The sequence below is a fragment of the Symphalangus syndactylus genome, chromosome 15, assembly GCF_028878055.3.
Source record: "Symphalangus syndactylus isolate Jambi chromosome 15, NHGRI_mSymSyn1-v2.1_pri, whole genome shotgun sequence".
NCBI lineage: Eukaryota > Metazoa > Chordata > Mammalia > Primates > Hylobatidae > Symphalangus > Symphalangus syndactylus.
Genome location: NC_072437.2, coordinates 22,995,620 through 23,009,604, shown reverse-complemented (window position 1 = coordinate 23,009,604; position 13,985 = coordinate 22,995,620). Strand labels below are relative to the sequence as shown.

Here is a 13,985-nt window from a genome sequence, read left to right as displayed (position 1 = left end):
GCATATAAACAGAACCAAAGACAAAAACCACATGATTATCTCAATAGATGCAGAAAAGGCCTTCAACAAAATTCAACAACCCTTCATGCTAAAAACTCTCAATAAATTAGGTATTGATGGGATATATCTCAAAATAATAAGAGCTATCTATGACAAACCCACAGCCAATATCATACTGAATGGACAAAAACTGGAAGCATTCCCTTTGAAAACTGGCACAAGACAGGGATGCCCTCTATCACCACTCCTGTTCAACATAGTGTTGGAAGTTCTGGCCAAGGCAATCAGGCAGGAGAAGGAAATAAAGGGTATTCAATTAGGAAAAGAGGAAGTCAAATTGTCCCTGTTTGCAGATGACATGATTGTATATCTAGAAAACCCCATTGTCTCAGCCCAAAATCTCCTCAAGCTGATAAGCAACTTCAGCAAAGTCTCAGGATACAAAATCAATGTACAGAAATCACAAGCATTCTTATACACCAAAGACAGAGAGCCAAATCATGAGTGAACTCCCATTCACAATTGCTTCAAAGAGAATAAAATACCTAGGAATCCAACTTACAAGGGATGTGAAGGACCTCTTCAAGGAAAACTGCAAACCACTGCTCAATGAAATAAAAGAGGATACAAACAAATGGAAGAACATCCCATGCTCATGAGTTGGAAGAATCAATATCATGAAAATGGCCATACTGCCCAAGGTAATTTATAGATTCAATGCCATCCCCATCAAGCTACCAATGACTTTCTTCACAGAACTGGAAAAAACTGCTTTAAAGTTCATATGGAAGCAAAAAAGAGCCTGCATTGCCAAGACAATCCTAAGCCAAAAGAACAAAGCTGGAGGCATCATGCTACCTGACTTCAAACTATCCTACAAAGCTACAGTAACCAAAATAGCATGGTACTGGTACCAAAACAGAGATATAGACCAATGGAACAGAACACAGCCCTCAGAAATAATGCCACATATCTACAACTATCTGATCTTTGGTAAACCTGACAAAAAGAAGAAATGGGGAAAGGATTCCCTATTTAATAAATGGTGCTGGGAAAACTGGCTAGCCATATGTAGAAAGCTGAAACTGGATCCCTTCTTACACCTTATACAAAAATTAATTCAAGATGGATTAGAGACTTACATGTTAGACCTAAAACCATAAAAACCCTAGAAGAAAACCTAGGCAATACCATTCAGGCCATAGGCATGGGCAAGGACTTCATGTCTAAAACACCAAAAGCAATGGCAACAAAAGCCAAAATCGACAAATGGGATCTAATTAAACTAAGGAGCTTCTGCACAGCAAAAGAAACTACCATCAGAGTGAACAGGCAACCTACAGAATGGGAGACAATTTTTGCAAACTACTCATCTGACAATGGGCTAATGTCCAGAATCTACAATGAACTCAAACAAATTTACACAAAAAGAACAAAAAACCCCATCAAAATGTGGGCGAAGGATATGAACAGACACTTCTCAAAAGAAGACATTCATGCAGCCAAAAAACACATGAAAAAATGCTCATCATCACTGGCCATCAGAGAAATGCAAATCAAAACCAGAATGAGATACCATCTCATATAAGTCTTGCTTATATCAGACCTACTCAATTTTATTTGTTCAAAAACAATAAGGAACTAGAAACATATATGCAGAGCTAGCTTTATGTGTAAATGACCCCACACTCAGAAGAAATCAAAGCACGGTTCAGTGCTCTGTTGTAGTCCTGAAATTCTTAATAATTTTGAACAAGGCTCTGAGTTCATGCACAAGGCTCTTCAAATTAAGCAGCCAGTCCTGCACTATATAAGATGAAGCTTGGCTGTTGAATTCTTTGTTTTTACTTCCCCTGCAATTGGTTCTTTTCCAGCTGCCTTTTTTTTTAGAGCAAGGAAGAACAGTTGACACATGAGATAAAATGCAGGTGCCTGGAATCCTTTAGACCATCGCAACAGTCTTATCAGGGATCCAACTTTAAATAACACCTCTTAGGAATGATAAACGCCTAAAACAATGTTTTGGCAATTCCAATACTAAGAGAAAGTTTAGCTTCTGTTAGTAACAGGTGTTTTCTACCATGAATTCTGAATTGCCCACAATGGAATCCCTTTCTCTTACACAGCCTTGCCAGAGCTTTTTTTTTTTTTTCTAGGTGGAGTCTCACTCTGTTGCCAGACTGGAGTGCACTGGCACAATCTCGACTCACTGCAATCTCTGCCTCCCGGGTTGAAGCAATTCCCCTGCCTCAGCCTCCCAAGTAGCTGGGACTACAGGTGCGCCTGGCTAATTTTTTGTATTTTAGTAGAGATGGGGTTTCACCATGTTGGCCAGGATGGTCTCGATCTCCTGACCTTGTGATCCACCTGCCTCAGCCTCCCAAAGTGCTGGGATTACAGGCATGAGCCACCATGCCTGGCCTGCCAGAGTTCATTTTTAAGATTTAGCCTGACTTGTTTTATTCTTCATCCACTCATTCCTTTATTCTTACAATCCTTCATTCAACAAATATGAAGCATCTACTATGTACGAGACACTGTTACTGGTCTGAATAAAAAATTATGTGGCACAGACCTACTGTTGCTATCTGTAAATTATGTGCTGCAGTTAACCCAACATTAACAACAGAAACAAGAAGACAGTAAAATCAAAGGCAGCCTGAGTATCATCAAGGATTTATTAGTTACTCTCCATGTTTCCATGGTTACATTAAAACAACAAAACAGAAAGAATGAACAATTCCTACTGATTCATGTACTATGTTGTAAAGAGGAAAATTTCCCAACCAAATTTTGGTTAGTTTTGTTTTTTTTTTAAATATACCAACCAGATGAAGAAAAAATAGCACAGATAATAATAGTATTAGTGATAATTTTGCAGTTAATACTAAACTCACTTTCACTTGTATTAGGAACTCATTGTATGATGTACCTTTCTGAAAAATTTGATTCCCAATTATATTTGAATTAAACTAACATTTGCATTGGTGCTGCCTTCCTGGGCTTATATGGTTCAGGTATGTATCGAATGTCAAAGGAAAGACAGCATGTGACTACACAGGCCAATGAAAATTTGCAAAGCCAGAGACACTCATGCTGAGAATTGCAATGTCATATGAAAACGCTTCTTCTCGCCTTTCAGTATCTTGGGAGGCTTATAGAAATGCATACCACATAAACCAAATAGGAAATAAGGGCAAAGAGAACATAGTAGAAAAATAAGGTAAAAAAAAACCTCACAGGTGAAGTTATTATTCACAATGCATGACAAATGGTCCTGTATTTTTTTAAAAAATAGAAATGGAATCTTGCCTGTTGCCCAGGCTGGCCTGTATTTTTGAAAGCTGAGTTCTTCTTACTTAATTCTGAGTTCCCTGGTAGCCAAAACCAAGAGGAAAAAAAATTACACTATTTATAGTGTTTTTTTTTTTTTTTTACAGTGTTCTATTTTTCCTTTTTTTTTTTTTGAGACAGAGTCTTGCTCTGTCGCCCAGGCTGGAGTGCAGTGGTGCAATCTTGGCTCACTGCAACCTCTGCCTTCCTGGTTCAAGTGATTCTCCTTACTCAGCCTCCCGAGTAACTGGGATTACAGGTGCCCACCACAACGCCTGGCTAATTTTTGTATTTTTAGTAGAGACGGAGTTCATGATGTTGGCCAGGCTGGTCTTGAACTCCTAACCTCAAGTCATCCACCCACCTCGGCCTCCCAAAGTGCTGGGATTACAGGCATGAGCCACTGCGCCTGGCCTAAGTGTTCTTGAGATAAAAATAACCCAACTCTAGAGATCAACACCAATGTTTCTATGGATCCCCAAAAGAGCACATTGTATGATTGTAGTAAATGACGCCATCAGCCACAAAGTGGGGACTATTTGTTATAAGTCTTGTGACCTCTGTCATTTGTTTATTCGTTAACATTTATTCTTGTCAATGCTTAATGTTTATAGAATAATTTTGTGGCTTTTCCATAAAGAGAAAGATTTTAAAATATAGAATTCCAGGAAGAACACAGGAATAAAAGAAGAAACAAAAGGAGAGGTGAGCAGGAAGACTGATTAGGGAGCAGAAAGCAGTCCTGAGAAATTAGCCCTGTTGGATTTAGATTCCTAAGCAATGACCTAAGAATGTCCCATGGGAAGATGCGAGGTATTTAACAGAGGCAGAGATGGAGTCCAGAGAGTCTCTGGGCGTGACATCCAGGTAGTATTTGAGGGCTATTTAAACATATATTTTTAAATACGCTTTACTTTTTAGAGCAGTTTTAGCTTCACAGAAAAACTGAGCAGAAGTACAGAGAGTTCTCATACACTCCCTTCCCCCACATCCCCAGCCTAACCCACTATCAACATCCTGCACCAGAGTGGTGCATGTGTTACAGTCACTAAACCTGCATTGGCACATCATGTTCGCCGGAAGTCCATAGTTTAGATTAGTGTTCACTCTTGGTGGTGTACATTCTATGGGTTTTGACAATGCATAATGACATATCTTCACCGTTATAGGCCCATATATTTTTATCCTCAGGAAATTCCAGTTCCTTGTAGTCCTGAGGCTAGACATAAGCATGAGGTTAAGAAAAAGTTTAGGTTCTGTTAGTAACACGTGTTTTTTACCATGAATTCTGAGTTGCGGGAACCAGAGTGCAGGATATGAGAACAGCAGAACCTTGTGGTGGAAATGTCCCTGTTCCGGGGTAGAAATGAACAGGTCTAGGCCAAGAGAGTGGAGTGAGCAGTAGACTTTCAGCTCAGGAGTTTGTTTTTTATGAATTCCAGGCTTTACTTTCTCTAGTCCTGGCCTGGAAAACTATAAATTCTGGAGGGCGGTGGAAATAGCATGTATAATGGGGAATAATGGAGTGTGGCATAAATCTAATTAGGAAAAGCCAATTATAATCTTACCTCAGAAGACTGAGATGCTTAGGGAAATGGATTACATTTTAAAGTTAATTAGGCAATAACATATTACACCATTTGTTGAAAATCTTTCTAAAATTTGTATGTTCATTTCAGAGTTACAATAGCAGCAAGTTTTGGGGTCATATACCAGTTCCTAATTCCCCATTAAATTGCATGACAATACTGAAAACTAAAGACTGAAAAAGCACCAAAGTCAAGGTGGAATTTCCACTGACTGCATTATCCCTGGGTCCACAGTAAATGAACACACACACACACACACACACACACACACACACACGAAGGTAAAATTCTAGAGATAATCCTAGTATGGTAAAGGACAAGAAAGAATTTCCCATATGATTGCCATGATCAGTATTTAACATATTCTATATCAGAGACTTGAGTGCCCTCAAATTTTGTTATCAGAGGGGTACTGGAACCAATTCCCCATAGATACCAAGGACTGATTTCAAATCAGGGCTAACCATAGTCAGCTAAAAGATAATTTTTTAAAATCCCACTCATTAATGTTAGAAAAAAAGAAACAGAAAACACCTCACCAAGAAAGGTGAACAAGCTATGTTGAAGAAACCACAAAACTAAATAAGGTTTCTAAGAGCATCTTGACATCATGTTGCTGGAAGACCTGATGCTATTAAGATGTAACTTTTCAAGAATTTAATGTATGCCCTTAATGCAACATCAATTAAAATGCCAATTTTGAAGAAATTGATAAAATGATTATTGTAGATAATTCATTCAGAAAATAAGCTGAAAGAAAGAGATTGGAACATTTCAGTAATGTGTAAAAATGTGAGGGAATCTGGGGTGTCTGATCCTAATGTGTTTGATAAAACTACATTAGTTAAAATGAAAAATAAATACAATTTTACATATGTTTTTGAGTCAGACCTGGTTGGTTCTGTGCCAACTCCTAGCTAGGTTATCTTGGGCAAGTGGTTGAACCTTTCTAAGAAAATGAGTATACTACATGTATTATAAGATTGTGATTTGAACCAAAAGAGATAATCACTTAGCACAATTCCCACTACAATTCTACTGTTGTTTTATTTGATAACAGAATATTTAGGAAAATGTGTCCTATGAACCAAAAGGTCACTTTTTAAACCTGATAAAGCAAATAATTTACAATGACATAATATTATCAATCTATTCATGCTGCAATAATACCTATTGCTGGGAGTGGTATAGTAAGGTAGACCCAAGAGTGTTGCAACAGTCCTGGAGAGTAGCTTAATAATACTAAGAGCTTCAAACATGTTTCTACCCTTTAATGAAGTAATTTAATTTTAAAAATCTAACCTAAGAAAAAGTGATATAAGGACCTATATATTAGTTGTTGTATTATATATAAATATTTAAATATTCACCAGTGAAACTATTAAAACATGATATAGCCACAGGAGAATATTTTAGGCTGTGTATATTTATGCAAATAAAGAATTATAAATGAATTGTAAAATGTTAGAGCAGAATAAAGAATGGATATACTGTATAATGCCAAATTTGCAAGTTAAAGCCATATAGATATCTATGTATGGCAAACATAAAATATAACATGTTATCTCTGAATTATTAAATTTCTTTATGCTTTTCTTCTATATTTTCCAAATTCCACAATAAGCAATTACTTATAGTAGAAAATGTTACTTAAAATAATATGTCAGAACAGACAAGCCACTGTAGACCAAGAAAAAAAGAAAAGAAGTATAAGATCTAAGTATTCTTTAAATGAAATAAAATATGTCTACTTCCTGCCTCACTATTCAGCTTGGTTCAATTAGCTTAATGGATATTTTTGGCATTGATTTGGGTTATTTTAAAAGGCTTGGGATTATCTCTGAAAATACTAATCTTTCTATAACATTTACAATATTAGATTATTAGGCCTAATGTGTGTTTAGGGGAATGACAGAATAGTCACTGGAATCATATATATAAATACTTATATCTTAATTGCTATTAACGGCATTACTGTTATAATTTTTCTTTTTCTCTTAAAAAGGAAAGTTCATGAAAAGAAATTGAGGGTCACAGGTATTTGGATTCTTGTTAACGGAGATTCTCCTCTTTAATGAAAATTACAGAGTACCTATATGTAATAATTCCCTTTCTCATTAAAGAAATGAGCATAGCCCTTGGGATGTGTGAAATCTTAGTGGGAATTCCAATTTACTCACTAACTGCATGACTTTGACCAAAAACTTCACCTCTACCAACCTTGGTTACCTCAACTAAAACATGGGGAGAATCCTGAGTTGTTCTGAAGTTATTCCTGATGCACCTGTGGCTAGAATTGGAAAACCCAGGCTTTTCCCCAGGGAACTAAATTTAGGGGACATTTTAAATAGAAAACAATGTGTAATTTTAAAACATGTATTTAAAAGACGAGAGCAAATCAACATATTCTTTCAGCAGTACAGAAAAACACTGATTTTAGAACAGGGTTAGCAAAAAGAAATTGTTAAAATTGGAATAACAGACCAGAGAGTGTGTTTGGAGCTGTATTTACTATTTGGCCTCCTTGCTTTTGTAGTAGAAATGCTTAATACATTCCCCAGCCCTCACCCCCATCTTGGTCTGCCCCTTTCTTTCTTCCAGGATCTTAGAAATTGAGTTATCTGGTTTATTAAATACTCTGATTCAAGAGGCCAATATTGACGTATAATCTGGTAAAGAGAAGACAAGGACATTCTACGTGGTTGGTGGGAAGCAGACAGCAGGAGGGAAGGTGGGTAAAAAAACGTGTTGCAGTATCCAGTGACCACCTGAAGAGCAGAAGTTTTCTTTCTCCCAATAACTAGCTAATTCTTGGTGGGAATGGTCCACGCTTCAACTTCCCTAATTTTAGAAACATTTTTCTTCTTTGTGTTTACTGGATATTTGTTATAAAATGATTTATGTCCTCCCACCTCAAGTCATAGGTTGAAGCTCTAACCCACAATGTGATTACATTTGGAAATAGGGCCAGTAGAAAGGTAAATAGGCACAAATGAGGTCATGAGGATGGAGCTCTAATCCAATAGGACTGGTGTCCTTATAAGAAGAGGAGGAGATTCCAGACCTCTTTCTCTCTCCACTCACACGCAGCGAAAAAGGCTACACAGTGAGAAGGCAGCTGTCTGCAAGCCGGGAAAAGAGGCCTCAGCAGAAACCAACTCTGCCAGCACCCTGATCTTGAACTTCCAGGCTTCAGAACTGTGAGAAAATAAATTGATGTTGTTTAAGCTATCCAGCCTGTAGTATTTTGTTATAGAAGCCCAAGCTGACTAATAGAATGTGTTGCTCCATTACAAAAAAAAAAAACCAACAACAAAAAATTCTGATTCACTGATATTACCATAAATTCTGAAACAGCCTACACACTTCCAAATAACTAAAACCTAATAAAATGAACTTCATCTGAAATGACTCTGAATACATTCACAGACTGTGAACCACAGATTATATCTGAATCTCTGTAGATTAAAACATTTACTCAAGATTTTTTTTTTTTTTTTTTTTTATTGAGACGGAGTCTCGCTCTGTCCCCCAGGCTGGAGTGCAGTGGCGCGATATCGGCTCACTGCAAGCTCCACCTCCCGGGTTCACGCCATTCTCCTGCCTCAGCCTCCCGAGTAGCTGGGACTACAGGCGCCCACCAACACGTCCGGCTAACTTTTTGTATTTTTTTTTTAGTAGATCCGGGGTTTCACAATGGTCTCGATCTCCTGATCTCGTGATCCGCCCGCCTCGGCCTCCCAAAGTACTGGGATTACAGGCTTGAGCCACCGCGCCCGGCCAACATTTACTCAAGATTTTACAGGATTGTCAATTTAAGCATTATTTGTATAACGTGATACATAAAATCCTCGTGTTTTAATTTTAACTTTATGGCTTTCTTTGTACTTTTAAAATAGGAGTTTGTGACAACAATGTGATAATCATAGCTATTGAAAAAACAAAAGGTGAATTACAATACACTGGGAATCTCCTGTATTGGATCAGAAACAAACGGAGTCAGATGCTGCAGAGCCCAGTGATTGTGTGGATATATACAGATGACTTAAAGATTTAAAACTACTTGGCTTTAAACAGGTGCCTTGAAAAGTGAATACAAATCAGGGGCTGTGGCATTTTTATTTGTGGGTATTTGTGTTTGTAAATGTATACATCAACTGTTTGAAAATCAGAAATCTCTAGGGCCTGGGCAAATAAGTAGAACAAACTTTGTATCCACACCCATTTTCTTTACAGTATTTAAAAAATGAAAAGTAGCTTAAGTGAAGACTTGAACAGGGGGAAAAAAGAAATACTATAAAATATTCAGAAGTCTGTAAAAAAAATGATTACTGTAAGAAGGAGAATCAATATGAAAAGCACAGTACTGTTTGGCTCTCATCTTTCTGACTTTTTTAGCCCTGGGCAGAGGGACAGTCTTGATAGAAGAGGAGCTAAAACATTGACTGCTGGCATGCATATGTACATTTTGGTCCAAGGCTGTGTGAGTTAATCACCAAAGGGGAAAATGATAGCATTGGTTTTGGCAGTAAGAGTTGTAGAGTTAGCTAAATGATAGGCCTGGACAATAAAAATATTGGCTCCATGGAAGAAGGTGGAGACCAACACTAAGGAATCTAAGGATTAAAGGAGGTTTAAGAGACTGTCTCGTGTATCCTTGTTAGTAAGTGGATGCCAATTAATCAACTCTGTGGCCTGTGGCCTCTGCGGCCTGTCCTGGTCTCAGGACCTCTCAGAAGCCATTCCCAATCCCTCTTAGAATCCAGCTACAAGGATTAAAAGAATAACTTCCAGCCTGGATTTTGCAACATGTTGGACAAGTATCTCAAGAGTTATCTACCAAAGATAAACCCATTTGAATTCACTTTCATTTAAATATAAATTGTATGTATCAATTTGAAGAGTGGAAGAAGGCATCAGAAAAGCAAATATTTTAAAAAGCAAACACCCAATTTTGCCTTTTTGCTCACCGCAGAGCATTTCCACATTTAAAAACTAATGTGAAATCTTCATAAATTCTACTCTTATTTATCTTTAAGTACTATACTTAGCATCATAGAACTTGAAGGTAACCTGCGGATCAGCTTATTCAAGCCCTCAGTTTTATCCCCAAAGCCCAGAAGTTTACAACTGCCCAGGACTCACAGGTGTTCCACAGAGCCACAAATGCTTCACATCCCAAACTGAGCTCATTGTGGTGCACCAAATTTGTTCCTTTTCTTACAATGTTTATGTCAGATAATAGTGGAAGTATATTCCAATTACATAAAAATTTAGGAAAATTTTAAACTCTTAATCCCAAATTATATCATTTCTATTTTTTCATTTATTCATCTATTTATCCGTCCATTTATCCATCAAGCATTGACTTGTCATTGACTCCATAAAGGCACTCTGCTAGACTCTTCATACTTAGTAATTAAGTAGAATACAGTCTCTGCTGTCCAGAGTTTCAGTGTCTGGATGGAGAAAGTATATACAAATAAACAGTGAGTGAAGTGCTCTAAAGGAATGCTGTGGTATAACAGAGAATAAAGGTCTGAATTCAGCTTGGGGTAGAGTCAAGAATACTTGAAAAAAGTGTCTTTTCCATTAAGCTTTGAAAGTTCCATAGGATGTCCCCAGGTAGATGAGAGGAGGAGGAAAGGCAGATATCATTCCACCTGAGTGATGTCAACAACCTCCTATCACACCTTCAGTCTTGTTCCCCTTAAACCTATTCTCCCTACTACAGCCAGATTGCCTGGGCAGACTTTCTAACTCTCCTTCCCTTTTCCCTTCCCTTCCTTAATTCTTTCTGCTGTGGTCACTTTGTTTTTTGTTAATCAAAACATAACCATAGTTAATACTTTTGTTAGAGTCAAAATACAAGAATGAAATGTTTGACTCTAAACTAAAAAATGCATACAGACAGAATAAGAAAGCAGGCTGTTCATTCAAAAATGCAAATTAAGTAATGCTTACAACTCTTCCATGGTTCTCTTATCTTACATAGAATAAATTCTATTTTTTTTTTTTTTTTTTGAGATAGGGTCTTACTCTGTTGCCAGGCTGGAGTGCAGTGGCACATTCACAGCTTACTGCAGCCTTGACCTCCTGGGCTGAAGTGATCCCCTCATTCCCACCTCAGCCTCCTTAGTAGATGGGACTACAAGTGTGTGCCACCACACCCAGCTAAAATTTTAAGACATTTTTTGTAGAGATGGGGTCTCACTATGTTGCCCAGGCTGATCTTGAACTTCTGAGCTCGAGCGATCTTCCTGCCTTGGCTTGCCAAAGTGCTGGTATTACAGACGTGAGCCACTGCACCTGGCCTAAAAGCCAAATTCTTAACACAGATGGTAAGTACGTATTGACTGCTCAAATTCCTTTGGGGAAACTGCATGCCCTCAACTAATGAGCAGTTGGCCAGGCATAGGTAACACATACAGGGCCACCACTACCCAATGCAACTCCTGTTTTTAAACCAGAATAAGACGCCATCCCTGCACAGATAAATTATAAAAGTCACCCCGTCCATGGGGAAACAGCCCTATGCGTACCCCGGCAGGCAAGCAGACACCATCTTGTGCAAATGAAAAGCTGCCTTTCCCAAGAAAATGCAGCTGCATGCCAGGATACATAGCCTGGTGAGCAAATGGGCCTGGCTTTTGGCCCCCATTCACTCCCTGTGACCAGATGCCTTTGTGCAGTGCACAAACCATGGACAAATGATCTGGACTGCAAGCAGAGACTGATTCCTTCTAGGTACAGTGTTCGACTCAGGAGTATGTAGGCGACCAAGCAGCGTCAGAGTTTTTCAAGATTGATAAATAGATGTGAGGACAAAGAAGACTTCCCCCCGTGGGGTTACTAACCTGGGAAACTGTGTATTTTAGCCTGTTGTAGCCATTTTTTCACCATGTGGGAAGAGGCTATAATGTAAAGGAAATGCATAGAAAGACATACGTACAGAGAGAGAGAGAGAGTCCTGATACTACTGCCTGAGCTTTTATCTATATCCAGCTAAGTCTGAGGCCTTGTCTGGCTGTAGGCTGTCTAGTTATGTAAGACAATGGATTCCATCTTTTTTTTTTTTTTTAGACGGAGTCTCATTCTGTCGCCCAGGATGGAATTGCAATGGCGTGATCTCGGCTCACTGCAACCTCCGCCTCCCGAGTTCAAGCAATTCTCCTGTCTCCACCTCCAGAGTAGCTGGGATTACAGATGAACGCTGCACACCCAGGGTTTCACCATGTTGCCCAGGCTGGTCTCAAACTCCTGAGCTCAGGGAATCCACCAACCTCAGCCTCCCAAAGTGCTAGGATTACAAGTGTGAGTCACTGTGCCCAGCCAATTCCATCTTTTAAAGTTGGCTTGTTTCACTAAAATATTGTCACTAAAATAGCCTGTATACATATAGCTTATCATAGGGTTTGCAAATTTATATGTCTATAAAAGCCCTATGCAAAAGAAAACAATATGATCGAGACAATATGGAGTGTTGGGGACTGTGACAAAATTGGGAACCATTGCCCTATCTTGAAGAACCTTCTCCTGCTTGTCTCCAATTGACCTGAAAAATGTATGTCCAGCAGAGCTGAGTCTTGTACTTTTATTTTAAAGGGTACCCTGGAAACACAGATATTTATGCCAAAATCTTCTAATTTTTTAAATACTATCAACTAACTCTAAGTAATGTTAAAACACCATGCAGGTCAAATGTGATATATTTGCAGGCCAGATCAAGTCAGCAGTTTGGAACTGCTGACATATGTTACTGCAGAATGTGTTCTGTTCTTCCTCTCTGCTACATGTCATTCTACTCCCAATTACCTTCCACCTTACTCTCTCTGCTCCAAACTTTTTTTTTTTTTTGAGATGGAGTCTCAGTCTGTCACCCAGGCTGCAGTGTAGTGGTGCGATCTCGTCTCACTGCAACCTCTGCCTCCTGGATTCAAGCGATCCTTGTGCCTCAGTCTCCTGAGTAGCTGGGATTACAGGTACCTGCCATAATGCACAGCTAATTTTTGTATTTTTAGTAAAGATGGGGTTTTGCCATATTGGCCAGGCTGGTCTCAAACTCCTGACCTCAAGGGATCCACCCACCTCGGCCTCCCAAAGTACTGGGATTACAGGTGTAAGCCACCATGCCCAGCCCCAAACTTCTTTTAGCTCCTTGAATACCCCACTCTCTTTGGAACCTCCAAACTCTTGAGAATGCTGTTTGTTGCCTCTGACTGAAACTCTTTTGTCCTCTCTTCTATCCTTTGATCTCTCAATTGTCACTTCTTCCAAAAAACTTTCTCTGGAATCCTAAGTCTGGGTTAGATATGATGCCTCTGTGTATTTTTTGAAAAAAAAAAAAAAATAGAAAGAAGAAACAAAGAAACAAAAAGAGCTAGTTCATTTGAATTCATACAGAACTTTGTATGCCAAGGTAAAGACTGAAATTATTTCTCTACTAGCGATTCCCAATCGGGAGGAGGACCTTTGGTGCTTAAGAAAAATGCAAGGCCAGGCGTGGTGGTTCACACCTGTAATCCCAGCACTTTGGGAGGCCAAGGCGGGTGGATCACGAGGTCAGGGAATAGAGACCATCCTGGCCAACATGGTGAAACCCTGTCTCTACTAAAAATACAAAAAAATAAAAAAAAATTAGCGAGGTGTGGTGACATGCACCTGTAGTCCCAGCTACTTGGGAGGCTGAGGCAGGAGAATGGCTTGAACCCGGGAGGCAGAGGTTGCAGTAAGCTGAGATCACACTGCTGCACTCCAGCCTGGGTGACAGAGTGAGACTCTGTCTCAAAAAAAAGAAAGGAAAAATGTAAATATCTGGGTCCCATCCCCAGATACAGGACTAGGCCTGAGGCAAAAAACTTAAGGATACTCCCCAAACCTCAGCAATCAAGATAAATGTTTGGAAGCAACATTTAAAAATATCAAAATTAATGCAAAAAATTCCATAATAAACAAAATACCAAATTTTTAATAAAGACAGAATAGTAGTTACTGATCTCTCCCATTAAGTTCCAACATGATTTGGTATAACATTTCTTTAAATTTTGATATTTTGTTAATTAT

General features: G+C 38.7%; 1 protein-coding gene across 1 annotated transcript in view; it reads left to right on the top strand.

Moving 5' to 3' along the window:
- The window catches only part of LOC129463712 (UDP-glucose:glycoprotein glucosyltransferase 2-like), a 199,882-nt gene that overhangs the window by 175,441 nt on the left and 10,456 nt on the right, over positions 1-13,985 (top strand). Inside the window, exons 32-33 of the mRNA XM_063618499.1 lie at positions 7,524-8,122; positions 12,006-12,236. The gene's annotated coding sequence lies outside the window, so the exon portion shown is untranslated. The remainder of the gene's footprint in view (positions 1-7,523; positions 8,123-12,005; positions 12,237-13,985) is intronic.